Below are 17,256 nucleotides of genomic sequence, written 5' to 3' on the forward strand. Positions count from 1 at the left end.
TGTGTACACTGATACCTGTATATAGAAGATGTGTCTATACCGTGTACTGATACCTGTATATAGAAGACGTGTCTATACTGTGTACACTGATACCTGTATATAGAAGACGTGTCTATATTGTGTACTGATACCTGTATATAGAAGACGTGTCTATACTGTGTACTGATACCTGTATATAGAAGACGTGTCTATACTGTGTACTGATACCTGTATATAGAAGACATGTCTATACCGTGTACTGATACCTGTATATAGAAGACGTGTCTATACTGTGTACTGATACCTGTATATAGAAGACGTGTCTATACTGTGTACTGATACCTGTATATAGAAGACGTGTCTATACCATGTACTGATACCTGTATATAGAAGACGTGTCTATACTGTGTACACTGATACCTGTATATAGAAGACATGTCTATATTGTGTACTGATACCTGTATATAGAAGACGTGTCTATACTGTGTACTGATACCTGTATATAGAAGACGTGTCTATACTGTGTACTGATACCTGTATATAGAAGACATGTCTATACCGTGTACTGATACCTGTATATAGAAGACGTGTCTATACTGTGTACTGATACCTGTATATAGAAGACGTGTCTATACTATGTACTGATACATGAACATAGAAGACATGTCTATACTGTGTACTGATACCTGTATATAGAAGACGTGTCTATACCGTGTACTGATACCTGTATATAGAAGACGTGTCTATACCGTGTACACTGATACCTGTATATAGAAGACGTGCCTATACTGTGTACACTGATACCCATATATAGAAGACGTGTCTATACCATGTACTGATACCTGTATATAGAAGATGTGTCTATACTGTGTACTGATACCTGTATATAGAAGATGTGTCTATACTTTGTACACTAATACCTGTATATAGAAGACATGTCTATACCCTGTACTGATACCTGTATATAGAAGACGTGTCTATACTGTATACTGTTACCTGTATATAGAAGACGTGTCTATACCGTGTACTGATACCTTTATATAGAAGACGTGTCTATACTGTGTACACTGATACCTGTATATAGAAGAAGTGTCTATACTGTGTACTGATACCTGTATATGGAAGAAGTGTCTATACTGTGTTCTGATACCTGTATATAGAGGACGTGTCTATACTGTGTACTGATACCTGTATATGGAAGAAGTGTCTATATTGTGTACTGTTACCTGTATATAGAAGACGTGTCTATACCGTGTACACTGATACCTGTATATAGAAGACGTGTCTATACTGTGTACTGATACCTGTATATGGAAGAAGTGTCTATACCGTGTACACTGATACCTGTATATAGAAGACGTGTCTATACAGTGTACTGATACCTGTATAGAGAAGACATGTCTATACTATGTACTGATACCTGTATATAGAAGACGTGTCTATACCGTGTACACTGATACCTGTATATAGAAGACGTGTCTATACCGTATACTGATACCTGTATATAGAAGATTTGTCTATACCGTGTACTGATACCTGTATATAGAAGACGTGTCTATACTGTGTACTGATACCTGTATATAGAAGACGTGTCTATACCGTGTACTGATACCTGTATATAGAAGACGTGTCTATACTCTGTCCTGATACCTGTATAAAGAAGACGTGTCTACACTGTGTACACTGATAACTGTATATAGAAGATGTGTCTATACCGTGTACTGATACCTGTATATAGAAGACGTGTCTATACTGTGTACACTGATACCTGTATATAGAAGACGTGTCTATATTGTGTACTGATACCTGTATATAGAAGACGTGTCTATACTGTGTACTGATACCTGTATATAGAAGACGTGTCTATACTCTGTACTGATACCTGTATATAGAAGACGTGTCTATACCGTGTACTGATACCTGTATATAGAAGACGTGTCTATACTGTGTACTGATACCTGTATATAGAAGACGTGTCTATACTGTGTACTGATACCTGAATATAGAAGACGTGTCTATACTGTGTACTGATACCTGAATATAGAAGACGTGTCTATACCGTGTACTGATACCTGTATATAGAAGATGTGTCTATATTGTGTACTGATACCTGTATATAGAAGACTTGTCTATACTGTGTACACTGATACCTGTATATAGAAGACGTGTCTATACCGTGTACTGATATCTGTATATAGAAGACGTGTGTATACCGTGTACTGATACCTGTATATGGAAGACGTGTCTATACCGTGTACTGATACCTGTATATAGAAGACGTGTCTATACCGTGTACTGATACCTGTATATAGAAGACATGTCTATACCGTGTACTGATACCTGTATATAGAAGACGTGTCTATACTGTGTACTGATACCTGTATATAGAAGACGTGTCTATACTATGTACTGATACATGAACATAGAAGACGTGTCTATACTGTGTACTGATACCTGTATATAGAAGATGTGTCTATACTGTGTACACTGAGAACTGTATGTAGAAGACGTGTCTATACCGTGTACTGATACCTGTATATAGAAGATGTGTCTATACCGTGTACTGATACCTGTATATAGAAGACGTGTCTATACCGTGTACACTGATACCTGTATATAGAAGACGTGCCTATACTGTGTACACTGATACCCATATATAGAAAACGTGTCTATACTGTGTACTGATACCTGTATATAGAAGACGTGTCTATACGTGTACTGATACCTGTATATAGAAGATGTGTCTATACTGTGTACACTGAGAACTGTATGTAGAAGACGTGTCTATACCGTGTACTGATACCTGTATATAGAAGATGTGTCTATACTGTGTACTGATACCTGTATATAGAAGACGTGTCTATACCGTTTACACTGATACCTGTATATAGAAGACGTGTCTATACTGTGTACTGATACCTGTATATAGAAGACGTGTCTATACCGTGTACTGATACCTGTATATAGAAGATGTGTCTATACTGTGTACACTGAGAACTGTATGTAGAAGACGTGTCTATACCGTGTAGTGATACCTGTATATAGAAGATGTGTCTATACCGTGTACTGATACCTGTATATAGAAGACGTGTCTATACCGTGTACACTGATACCTGTATATAGAAGACGTGCCTATACTGTGTACACTGATACCCATATATAGAAGACGTGTCTATACTGTGTACTGATACCTGTACATAGAAGACGTGTCTATTCTGTGTACTGATACCTGTACATAGAAGACGTGTCTATACTGTGTACTGATACCTGTATATAGAAGACGTGCCTATACTGTGTACTGAGACCTGTATATAGAAGACGTGTCTATACCATGTACTGATACCTGTATATAGAAGATGTGTCTATACTGTGTACTGATACCTGTATATAGAAGATGTGTCTATACTTTGTACACTAATACCTGTATATAGAAGACATGTCTATACCCTGTACTGATACCTGTATATAGAAGACGTGTCTATACTGTATACTGTTACCTTTATATAGAAGACGTGTCTATACCGTGTACTGATACCTTTATATAGAAGACGTGTCTATACTGTGTACACTGATACCTGTATATAGAAGAAGTGTCTATACTGTGTACTGATACCTGTATATGGAAGAAGTGTCTATACTGTGTTCTGATACCTGTATATAGAGGACGTGTCTATACTGTGTACTGATACCTGTATATGGAAGAAGTGTCTATACTGTGCACTGTTACCTGTATATAGAAGACGTGTCTATACCGTGTACACTGATACCTGTATATAGAAGACGTGTCTATACCGTGTACTGATACCTGTATATAGAAGACATGTCTATACTATGTACTGATACCTGTATATAGAAGACGTGTCTATACCGTGTACACTGATACCTGTATATAGAAGACGTGTCTATACCGTATACTGATACCTGTATATAGAAGATGTGTCTATACCGTGTACTGATACCTGTATATAGAAGACGTGTCTATACTGTGTACACTGATACCTGTATATGGAAGACATGTCTATACTGTGTACTGATACCTGTATATAGAAGACGTGTCTATACTGTGTACACTGATACCTGTATATAGAAGACGTGTCTATACTGTGTACTGATACCTGTATATAGAAGACGTGTCTACACTGTGTATACTGATAACTGTATATACAAGATGTGTCTATACCGTGTACTGATACCTGTATACAGAAGACGTGTCTATACTGTGTACACTGATACCTGTATATAGAAGACGTGTCTATATTGTGTACTGATACCTGTATATAGAAGACGTGTCTATACTGTGTACTGATACCTGTATATAGAAGACGTGTCTATACTCTGTACTGATACCTGTATATAGAAGACGTGTCTATACCGTGTACTGATACCTGTATATAGAAGACGTGTCTATACTGTAAACTGATACCTGTATATAGAAGACGTGTCTATACTGTGTACTGATACCTGAATATAGAAGACGTGTCTATACTGTGTACTGATACCTGAATATAGAAGACGTGTCTATACCGTGTACTGATACCTGTATATAGAAGACGTGTCTATACTGTGTACTGATACCTGTATATAGAAGACGTGTCTATACTGTGTACACTGATACCTGTATATAGAAGACGTGTCTATACCGTGTACTGATATCTGTATATAGAAAACGTGTGTATACCGTGTACTGATACCTGTATATGGAAGACGTGTCTATACCGTGTACTGATACCTGTGTATAGAAGACGTGTCTATACCCTGTACTGATACCTGTATATAGAAGACGTGTCTATACCGTGTACTGATACCTGTACATAGAAGACGTGTCTATACTGTGTACTGATACCTGTATATAGAAGACTTGTCTATACTGTGTACTGATACCTGTATATAGAAGACGTGTCTATACTGTGTACACTGATACCTGTATTTAGAAGACATGTCTATACTGTGTACTGAGACCTGTATATAGAAGACGTGTCTATACTGTATACTGTTACCTGTATATAGAAGACGTGTCTATACCGTGTACTGATACCTGTATATAGAAAACGTGTCTATACTGTATACTGTTACCCGTATATAGAAGACGTGTCTATACTGTGTACTGATACCTGTATATAGAAGATTTGCCTATACTATGTACTGATACCTGTAAATAGAAGACGTGTCTATACCGTGTACTGATACCTGTATATAGAAGACGTGTCTATACTGTGTACTGATACATGAATATAGAAGACGTGTCCATACCGTGTACTGATACCTGTATATAGAAGACGTGTCTATACTGTGTACTGTTACCTGTATATAGAAGACGTGTCTATACAGTGTACTGATACCTGTATATAGAAGACGTGTCTATACCGTGTACTGATACCTGTATATAGAAGACGTGTCTATACCGTGTACTGATACCTGTATATAGAAGATGTGTCTATACTGTGTACACTGAGAACTGTATATAGAAGACGTGTCTATACCGTGTACTGATACCTGTATATAGAAGACGTGTCTATACCGTGTACACTGATACCTGTATATAGAAGACGTGCCTATACTGTGTACACTGATACCCATATATAGAAGACTTGTCTATACCGTGTACTGATACCTGTATATAGAAGATGTGTCTATACTTTGTACACTAATACCTGTATATAGAAGACGTGTCTATACTGTGTACTGATACCTGTATATAGAAGACGTGTCTATACTGTGTACACTAATACCTGTATATAGAAGACGTGTCTATACCCTGTACTGATACCTGTATATAGAAGACGTGTCTATACTGTATACTGTTACCTGTATATAGAAGACGTGTCTATACCGTGTACTGATACCTTTATATAGAAGACGTGTCTATACTGTGTACACTGATACCTGTATATAGAAGACGTGTCTATACCGTGTACACTGATACCTGTATATAGAAGACGTGTCTATACTGTGTACTGACACCTCTATATAGAAGACGTGTCTATACCGTGTACTGATACCTGTATGTAGAAGACATGTCTATACTATGTACTGATACCTGTATATAGAAGACGTGTCTATACCGTATACTGATACCTGTATATAGAAGATGTGTCTATACCGTGTACTGATACCTGTAAATAGAAGACATGTCTATACTGTGTACACTGATACCTGTATATGGAAGACATGTCTATACTGTGTACTGATACCTGTATATAGAAGACGTGTCTATACTGTGTACACTGATACCTGTATAAAGAAGACGTGTCTATACTGTGTACTGATACCTGTATATAGAAGACGTGTCTACACTGTGTACACTGATAACTGTATATAGAAGATGTGTCTATACCGTGTACTGATACCTGTATATAGAAGACGTGTCTATACTGTGTACACTGATACCTGTATATAGAAGACGTGTCTATATTGTGTACTGATACCTGTATATAGAAGACGTGTCTATACTGTGTACTGATACCTGTATATAGAAGACGTGTCTATACTCTGTACTGATACCTGTATATAGAAGACGTGTCTATACCGTGTACTGATACCTGTATATAGAAGACGTGTCTATACTGTGTACTGATACCTGTATATAGAAGACGTGTCTATACTGTGTACTGATACCTGAATATAGAAGACGTGTCTATACTGTGTACTGATACCTGAATGTAGAAGACGTGTCTATACCGTGTACTGATACCTGTATATAGAAGACGTGTCTATACTGTGTACTGATACCTGTATATAGAAGACGTGTTTATACTGTGTACACTGATACCTGTATGTAGAAGACGTGTATATACTGTGTACACTGATACCTGTATATAGAAGACGTGTCTATACCGTGTACTGATATCTGTATATAGAAGACGTGTCTACACCGTGTACTGATACCTGTATATGGAAGACGTGTCTATACCGTGTACTGATACCTGTATATAGAAGACGTGTCTATACTGTGTACTGATACCTGTATATAGAAGACGTGTCTATACCGTGTACTGATACCTGTATATAGAAGACGTGTCTATACCGTGTACTGATACCTGTACATAGAAGACGTGTCTATACTGTGTACTGATACCTGTATATAGAAGACTTGTCTATACTGTGTACTGATACCTGTATATAGAAGACGTGTCTATACTGTGTACTGATACCTGTATATAGAAGATTTGTCTATACTGTGTACACTGATACCTGTATATAGAAGACGTGTCTATACCGTGTACTGATACCTGTACATAGAAGACGTGTCTATACTGTGTACTGATACCTGTATATAGAAGACTTGTCTATACTGTGTACTGATACCTGTATATAGAAGACGTGTCTATACTGTGTACTGATACCTGAATATAGAAGACGTGTCTATACTGTGTACTGATACCTGAATGTAGAAGACGTGTCTATACCGTGTACTGATACCTGTATATAGAAGACGTGTCTATACTGTGTACTGATACCTGTATATAGAAGACGTGTTTATACTGTGTACACTGATACCTGTATGTAGAAGACGTGTCTATACTGTGTACATTGATACCTGTATATAGAAGACGTGTCTATACCGTGTACTGATATCTGTATATAGAAGACGTGTCTACACCGTGTACTGATACCTGTATATGGAAGAAGTGTCTATACCGTGTACTTATACCTGTATATAGAAGACGTGTCTATACTGTGTACTGATACCTGTATATAGAAGACGTGTCTATACCGTGTACTGATACCTGTACATAGAAGACGTGTCTATACTGTGTACTGATACCTGTATATAGAAGACTTGTCTATACTGTGTACTGATACCTGTATATAGAAGACGTGTCTATACTGTGTACTGATACCTGTATATAGAAGATTTGTCTATACTGTGTACACTGATACCTGTATTTAGAAGACATGTCTATACTGTGTACTGATACCTGTATATAGAAGACGTGTCTATACTGTGTACACTGATACCTGTATATAGAAGATGTGTCTATACCGTGTACTGATACCTGTATATAGAAGACGTGTCTATACTGTGTACACTGATACCTGTATATAGAAGACGTGTCTATATTGTGTACTGATACCTGTATATAGAAGACATGTCTATACTATGTACTGATACCTGTATATAGAAGACATGTCTATACTATGTACTGATACCTGTATATAGAAGACGTGTCTATACCGTGTACACTGATACCTGTATATAGAAGACGTGTCTATACCGTATACTGATACCTGTATATAGAAGATTTGTCTATACCGTGTACTGATACCTGTATATAGAAGACGTGTCTATACTGTGTACACTGATACCTGTATATAGAAGACGTGTCTATACTCTGTCCTGATACCTGTATAAAGAAGACGTGTCTACACTGTGTACACTGATAACTGTATATAGAAGATGTGTCTATACCGTGTACTGATACCTGTATATAGAAGACGTGTCTATACTGTGTACACTGATACCTGTATATAGAAGACGTGTCTATATTGTGTACTGATACCTGTATATAGAAGACGTGTCTATACTGTGTACTGATACTTGTATATAGAAGACGTGTCTATACTCTGTACTGATACCTGTATATAGAAGACGTGTCTATACCGTGTACTGATACCTGTATATAGAAGACGTGTCTATACTGTGTACTGATACCTGTATATAGAAGACGTGTCTATACTGTGTACTGATACCTGAATATAGAAGACGTGTCTATACTGTGTACTGATACCTGAATATAGAAGACGTGTCTATACTGTGTACTGATACCTGTATATAGAAGATGTGTCTATATTGTGTACTGATACCTGTATATAGAAGACTTGTCTATACTGTGTACACTGATACCTGTATATAGAAGACGTGTCTATACCGTGTACTGATATCTGTATATAGAAGACGTGTGTATACCGTGTACTGATACCTGTATATGGAAGACGTGTCTATACCGTGTACTGATACCTGTATATAGAAGACGTGTCTATACCGTGTACTGATACCTGTATATAGAAGACATGTCTATACCGTGTACTGATACCTGTATATAGAAGACGTGTCTATACTGTGTACTGATACCTGTATATAGAAGACGTGTCTATACTATGTACTGATACATGAACATAGAAGACGTGTCTATACTGTGTACTGATACCTGTATATAGAAGATGTGTCTATACTGTGTACACTGAGAACTGTATGTAGAAGACGTGTCTATACCGTGTACTGATACCTGTATATAGAAGATGTGTCTATACCGTGTACTGATACCTGTATATAGAAGACGTGTCTATACCGTGTACACTGATACCTGTATATAGAAGACGTGCCTATACTGTGTACACTGATACCCATATATAGAAGACGTGTCTATACTGTGTACTGATACCTGTATATAGAAGACGTGTCTATACGTGTACTGATACCTGTATATAGAAGATGTGTCTATACTGTGTACACTGAGAACTGTATGTAGAAGACGTGTCTATACCGTGTACTGATACCTGTATATAGAAGATGTGTCTATACTGTGTACTGATACCTGTATATAGAAGACGTGTCTATACCGTTTACACTGATACCTGTATATAGAAGACGTGTCTATACTGTGTACTGATACCTGTATATAGAAGACGTGTCTATACCGTGTACTGATACCTGTATATAGAAGATGTGTCTATACTGTGTACACTGAGAACTGTATGTAGAAGACGTGTCTATACCGTGTACTGATACCTGTATATAGAAGATGTGTCTATACCGTGTACTGATACCTGTATATAGAAGACGTGTCTATACCGTGTACACTGATACCTGTATATAGAAGACGTGCCTATACTGTGTACACTGATACCCATATATAGAAGACGTGTCTATACTGTGTACTGATACCTGTACATAGAAGACGTGTCTATTCTGTGTACTGATACCTGTACATAGAAGACGTGTCTATACTGTGTACTGATACTTGTATATAGAAGACGTGCCTATACTGTGTACTGAGACCTGTATATAGAAGACGTGTCTATACCATGTACTGATACCTGTATATAGAAGATGTGTCTATACTGTGTACTGATACCTGTATATAGAAGATGTGTCTATACTTTGTACACTAATACCTGTATATAGAAGACATTTCTATACCCTGTACTGATACCTGTATATAGAAGACGTGTCTATACTGTATACTGTTACCTGTATATAGAAGACGTGTCTATACCGTGTACTGATACCTTTATATAGAAGACGTGTCTATACTGTGTACACTGATACCTGTATATAGAAGAAGTGTCTATACTGTGTACTGATACCTGTATATGGAAGAAGTGTCTATACTGTGTTCTGATACCTGTATATAGAGGACGTGTCTATACTGTGTACTGATACCTGTATATGGAAGAAGTGTCTATACTGTGCACTGTTACCTGTATATAGAAGACGTGTCTATACCGTGTACACTGATACCTGTATATAGAAGACGTGTCTATACCGTGTACTGATACCTGTATATAGAAGACATGTCTATACTATGTACTGATACCTGTATATAGAAGACGTGTCTATACCGTGTACACTGATACCTGTATATAGAAGACGTGTCTATACCGTATACTGATACCTGTATATAGAAGATGTGTCTATACCGTGTACTGATACCTGTATATAGAAGACGTGTCTATACTGTGTATACTGATACCTGTATATGGAAGACATGTCTATACTGTGTACTGATACCTGTATATAGAAGACGTGTCTATACTGTGTACACTGATACCTGTATATAGAAGACGTGTCTATACTGTGTACTGATACCTGTATATAGAAGACGTGTCTACACTGTGTACACTGATAACTGTATATACAAGATGTGTCTATACCGTGTACTGATACCTGTATACAGAAGACGTGTCTATACTGTGTACACTGATACCTGTATATAGAAGACGTGTCTATATTGTGTACTGATACCTGTATATAGAAGACGTGTCTATACTGTGTACTGATACCTGTATATAGAAGACGTGTCTATACTCTGTACTGATACCTGTATATAGAAGACGTGTCTATACCGTGTACTGATACCTGTATATAGAAGACGTGTCTATACTGTAAACTGATACCTGTATATAGAAGACGTGTCTATACTGTGTACTGATACCTGAATATAGAAGACGTGTCTATACTGTGTACTGATACCTGAATATAGAAGACGTGTCTATACCGTGTACTGATACCTGTATATAGAAGACGTGTCTATACTGTGTACTGATACCTGTATATAGAAGACGTGTCTATACTGTGTACACTGATACCTTTATATAGAAGACGTGTCTATACCGTGTACTGATATCTGTATATAGAAAACGTGTGTATACCGTGTACTGATACCTGTATATGGAAGACGTGTCTATACCGTGTACTGATACCTGTGTATAGAAGACGTGTCTATACCCTGTACTGATACCTGTATATAGAAGACGTGTCTATACCGTGTACTGATACCTGTACATAGAAGACGTGTCTATACTGTGTACTGATACCTGTATATAGAAGACTTGTCTATACTGTGTACTGATACCTGTATATAGAAGACGTGTCTATACTGTGTACACTGATACCTGTATTTAGAAGACATGTCTATACTGTGTACTGAGACCTGTATATAGAAGACGTGTCTATACTGTATACTGTTACCTGTATATAGAAGACGTGTCTATACCGTGTACTGATACCTGTATATAGAAGACGTGTCAATACTGTATACTGTTACCCGTATATAGAAGACGTGTCTATACTGTGTACTGATACCTGTATATAGAAGATTTGCCTATACTATGTACTGATACCTTTAAATAGAAGACGTGTCTATACCGTGTACTGATACCTGTATATAGAAGACGTGTCTATACTGTGTACTGATACATGAATATAGAAGACGTGTCCATACCGTGTACTGATACCTGTATATAGAAGACGTGTCTATACTGTGTACTGTTACCTGTATATAGAAGACGTGTCTATACAGTGTACTGATACCTGTATATAGAAGACGTGTCTATACCGTGTACTGATACCTGTATATAGAAGACGTGTCTATACCGTGTACTGATACCTGTATATAGAAGATGTGTCTATACTGTGTACACTGAGAACTGTATATAGAAGACGTGTCTATACCGTGTACTGATACCTGTATATAGAAGACGTGTCTATACCGTGTACACTGATACCTGTATATAGAAGACGTGCCTATACTGTGTACACTGATACCCATATATAGAAGACGTGTCTATACCATGTACTGATACCTGTATATAGAAGATGTGTCTATACTGTGTACTGATACCTGTATATAGAAGATGTGTCTATACTTTGTACACTAATACCTGTATATAGAAGACGTGTCTATACTGTGTACTGATACCTGTATATAGAAGACGTGTCTATACTGTGTACACTAATACCTGTATATAGAAGACGTGTCTATACCCTGTACTGATACCTGTATATAGAAGACGTGTCTATACTGTATACTGTTACCTGTATATAGAAGACGTGTCTATACCGTGTACTGATACCTTTATATAGAAGACGTGTCTATACTGTGTACACTGATACCTGTATATAGAAGACGTGTCTATACCGTGTACACTGATACCTGTATATAGAAGACGTGTCTATACTGTGTACTGACACCTCTATATAGAAGACGTGTCTATACCGTGTACTGATACCTGTATATAGAAGACATGTCTATACTATGTACTGATACCTGTATATAGAAGACGTGTCTATACCGTGTACACTGATACCTGTATATAGAAGACGTGTCTATACCGTATACTGATACCTGTATATAGAAGATGTGTCTATACCGTGTACTGATACCTGTAAATAGAAGACATGTCTATACTGTGTACACTGATACCTGTATATGGAAGACATGTCTATACTGTGTACTGATACCTGTATATAGAAGACGTGTCTATACTGTGTACACTGATACCTGTATAAAGAAGACGTGTCTATACTGTGTACTGATACCTGTATATAGAAGACGTGTCTACACTGTGTACACTGATAACTGTATATAGAAGATGTGTCTATACCGTGTACTGATACCTGTATATAGAAGACGTGTCTATACTGTGTACACTGATACCTGTATATAGAAGACGTGTCTATATTGTGTACTGATACCTGTATATAGAAGACGTGTCTATACTGTGTACTGATACCTGTATATAGAAGACGTGTCTATACTCTGTACTGATACCTGTATATAGAAGACGTGTCTATACCGTGTACTGATACCTGTATATAGAAGACGTGTCTATACTGTGTACTGATACCTGTATATAGAAGACGTGTCTATACTGTGTACTGATACCTGAATATAGAAGACGTGTCTATACTGTGTACTGATACCTGAATGTAGAAGACGTGTCTATACCGTGTACTGATACCTGTATATAGAAGACGTGTCTATACTGTGTACTGATACCTGAATGTAGAAGACGTGTCTATACCGTGTACTGATACCTGTATATAGAAGACGTGTCTATACTGTGTACTGATACCTGTATATAGAAGACGTGTTTATACTGTGTACACTGATACCTGTATGTAGAAGACGTGTATATACTGTGTACACTGATACCTGTATATAGAAGACGTGTCCATACCGTGTACTGATATCTGTATATAGAAGACGTGTCTACACCGTGTACTGATACCTGTATATGGAAGACGTGTCTATACCGTGTACTGATACCTGTATATAGAAGACGTGTCTATACTGTGTACTGATACCTGTATATAGAAGACGTGTCTATACCGTGTACTGATACCTGTATATAGAAGACGTGTCTATACTGTGTACTGATACCTGAATATAGAAGACGTGTCTATACTGTGTACTGATACCTGAATGTAGAAGACGTGTCTATACCGTGTACTGATACCTGTATATAGAAGACGTGTCTATACTGTGTACTGATACCTGTATATAGAAGACGTGTTTATACTGTGTACACTGATACCTGTATGTAGAAGACGTGTATATACTGTGTACACTGATACCTGTATATAGAAGACGTGTCTATACCGTGTACTGATATCTGTATATAGAAGACGTGTCTACACCGTGTACTGATACCTGTATATGGAAGACGTGTCTATACCGTGTACTGATACCTGTATATAGAAGACGTGTCTATACTGTGTACTGATACCTGTATATAGAAGACGTGTCTATACCGTGTACTGATACCTGTATATAGAAGACGTGGCTATACTGTGTACTGATACCTGTATATAGAAGACGTGTCTATACCGTGTACTGATACCTGTACATAGAAGACGTGTCTATACTGTGTACTGATACCTGTATATAGAAGACTTGTCTATACTGTGTACTGATACCTGTATATAGAAGACGTGTCTATACTGTGTACTGATACCTGTATATAGAAGATTTGTCTATACTGTGTACACTGATACCTGTATATAGAAGACGTGTCTATACCGTGTACTGATACCTGTACATAGAAGACGTGTCTATACTGTGTACTGATACCTGTATATAGAAGACTTGTCTATACTGTGTACTGATACCTGTATATAGAAGACGTGTCTATACTGTGTACTGATACCTGAATATAGAAGACGTGTCTATACTGTGTACTGATACCTGTATATAGAAGACGTGTTTATACTGTGTACACTGATACCTGTATGTAGAAGACGTGTCTATACTGTGTACATTGATACCTGTATATAGAAGACGTGTCTATATTGTGTACTGATACCTGTATATAGAAGACGTGTCTATACTGTGTACTGATACTTGTATATAGAAGACGTGTCTATACTCTGTACTGATACCTGTATATAGAAGACGTGTCTATACCGTGTACTGATACCTGTATATAGAAGACGTGTCTATACTGTGTACTGATACCTGTATATAGAAGACGTGTCTATACTGTGTACTGATACCTGAATATAGAAGACGTGTCTATACTGTGTACTGATACCTGAATATAGAAGACGTGTCTATACTGTGTACTGATACCTGTATATAGAAGATGTGTCTATATTGTGTACTGATACCTGTATATAGAAGACTTGTCTATACTGTGTACACTGATACCTGTATATAGAAGACGTGTCTATACCGTGTACTGATATCTGTATATAGAAGACGTGTGTATACCGTGTACTGATACCTGTATATGGAAGACGTGTCTATACCGTGTACTGATACCTGTATATAGAAGACGTGTCTATACCGTGTACTGATACCTGTATATAGAAGACATGTCTATACCGTGTACTGATACCTGTATATAGAAGACGTGTCTATACTGTGTACTGATACCTGTATATAGAAGACGTGTCTATACCGTGTACTGATACCCATATATAGAAGACGTGTCTATACTATGTACTGATACATGAACATAGAAGACGTGTCTATACTGTGTACTGATACCTGTATATAGAAGATGTGTCTATACTGTGTACACTGAGAACTGTATGTAGAAGACGTGTCTATACCGTGTACTGATACCTGTATATAGAAGATGTGTCTATACCGTGTACTGATACCTGTATATAGAAGACGTGTCTATACCGTGTACACTGATACCTGTATATAGAAGACGTGCCTATACTGTGTACACTGATACCCATATATAGAAGACGTGTCTATACTGTGTACTGATACCTGTATATAGAAGACGTGTCTATACGTGTACTGATACCTGTATATAGAAGATGTGTCTATACTGTGTACACTGAGAACTGTATGTAGAAGACGTGTCTATACCGTGTACTGATACCTGTATATAGAAGATGTGTCTATACTGTGTACTGATACCTGTATATAGAAGACGTGTCTATACCGTTTACACTGATACCTGTATATAGAAGACGTGTCTATACTGTGTACTGATACCTGTATATAGAAGACGTGTCTATACCGTGTACTGATACCTGTATATAGAAGATGTGTCTATACTGTGTACACTGAGAACTGTATGTAGAAGACGTGTCTATACCGTGTACTGATACCTGTATATAGAAGATGTGTCTATACCGTGTACTGATACCTGTATATAGAAGACGTGTCTATACCGTGTACACTGATACCTGTATATAGAAGACGTGCCTATACTGTGTACACTGATACCCATATATAGAAGACGTGTCTATACTGTGTACTGATACCTGTACATAGAAGACGTGTCTATTCTGTGTACTGATACCTGTACATAGAAGACGTGTCTATACTGTGTACTGATACTTGTATATAGAAGACGTGCCTATACTGTGTACTGAGACCTGTATATAGAAGACGTGTCTATACCATGTACTGATACCTGTATATAGAAGATGTGTCTATACTGTGTACTGATACCTGTATATAGAAGATGTGTCTATACTTTGTACACTAATACCTGTATATAGAAGACATTTCTATACCCTGTACTGATACCTGTATATAGAAGACGTGTCTATACTGTATACTGTTACCTGTATATAGAAGACGTGTCTATACCGTGTACTGATACCTTTATATAGAAGACGTGTCTATACTGTGTACACTGATACCTGTATATAGAAGAAGTGTCTATACTGTGTACTGATAACTGTATATGGAAGAAGTGTCTATACTGTGTTCTGATACCTGTATATAGAGGACGTGTCTATACTGTGTACTGATACCTGTATATGGAAGAAGTGTCTATACTGTGCACTGTTACCTGTATATAGAAGACGTGTCTATACCGTGTACACTGATACCTGTATATAGAAGACGTGTCTATACCGTGTACTGATACCTGTATATAGAAGACATGTCTATACTATGTACTGATACCTGTATATAGAAGACGTGTCTATACCGTGTACACTGATACCTGTATATAGAAGACGTGTCTATACCGTATACTGATACCTGTATATAGAAGATGTGTCTATACCGTGTACTGATACCTGTATATAGAAGACGTGTCTATACTGTGTATACTGATACCTGTATATGGAAGACATGTCTATACTGTGTACTGATACCTGTATATAGAAGACGTGTCTATACTGTGTACACTGATACCTGTATATAGAAGACGTGTCTATACTGTGTACTGATACCTGTATATAGAAGACGTGTCTACACTGTGTACACTGATAACTGTATATACAAGATGTGTCTATACCGTGTACTGATACCTGTATACAGAAGACGTGTCTATACTGTGTACACTGATACCTGT

The sequence above is a fragment of the Hyla sarda genome, unplaced genomic scaffold (genome assembly GCF_029499605.1).
Source record: "Hyla sarda isolate aHylSar1 unplaced genomic scaffold, aHylSar1.hap1 scaffold_694, whole genome shotgun sequence".
Taxonomy (NCBI): domain Eukaryota; kingdom Metazoa; phylum Chordata; class Amphibia; order Anura; family Hylidae; genus Hyla; species Hyla sarda.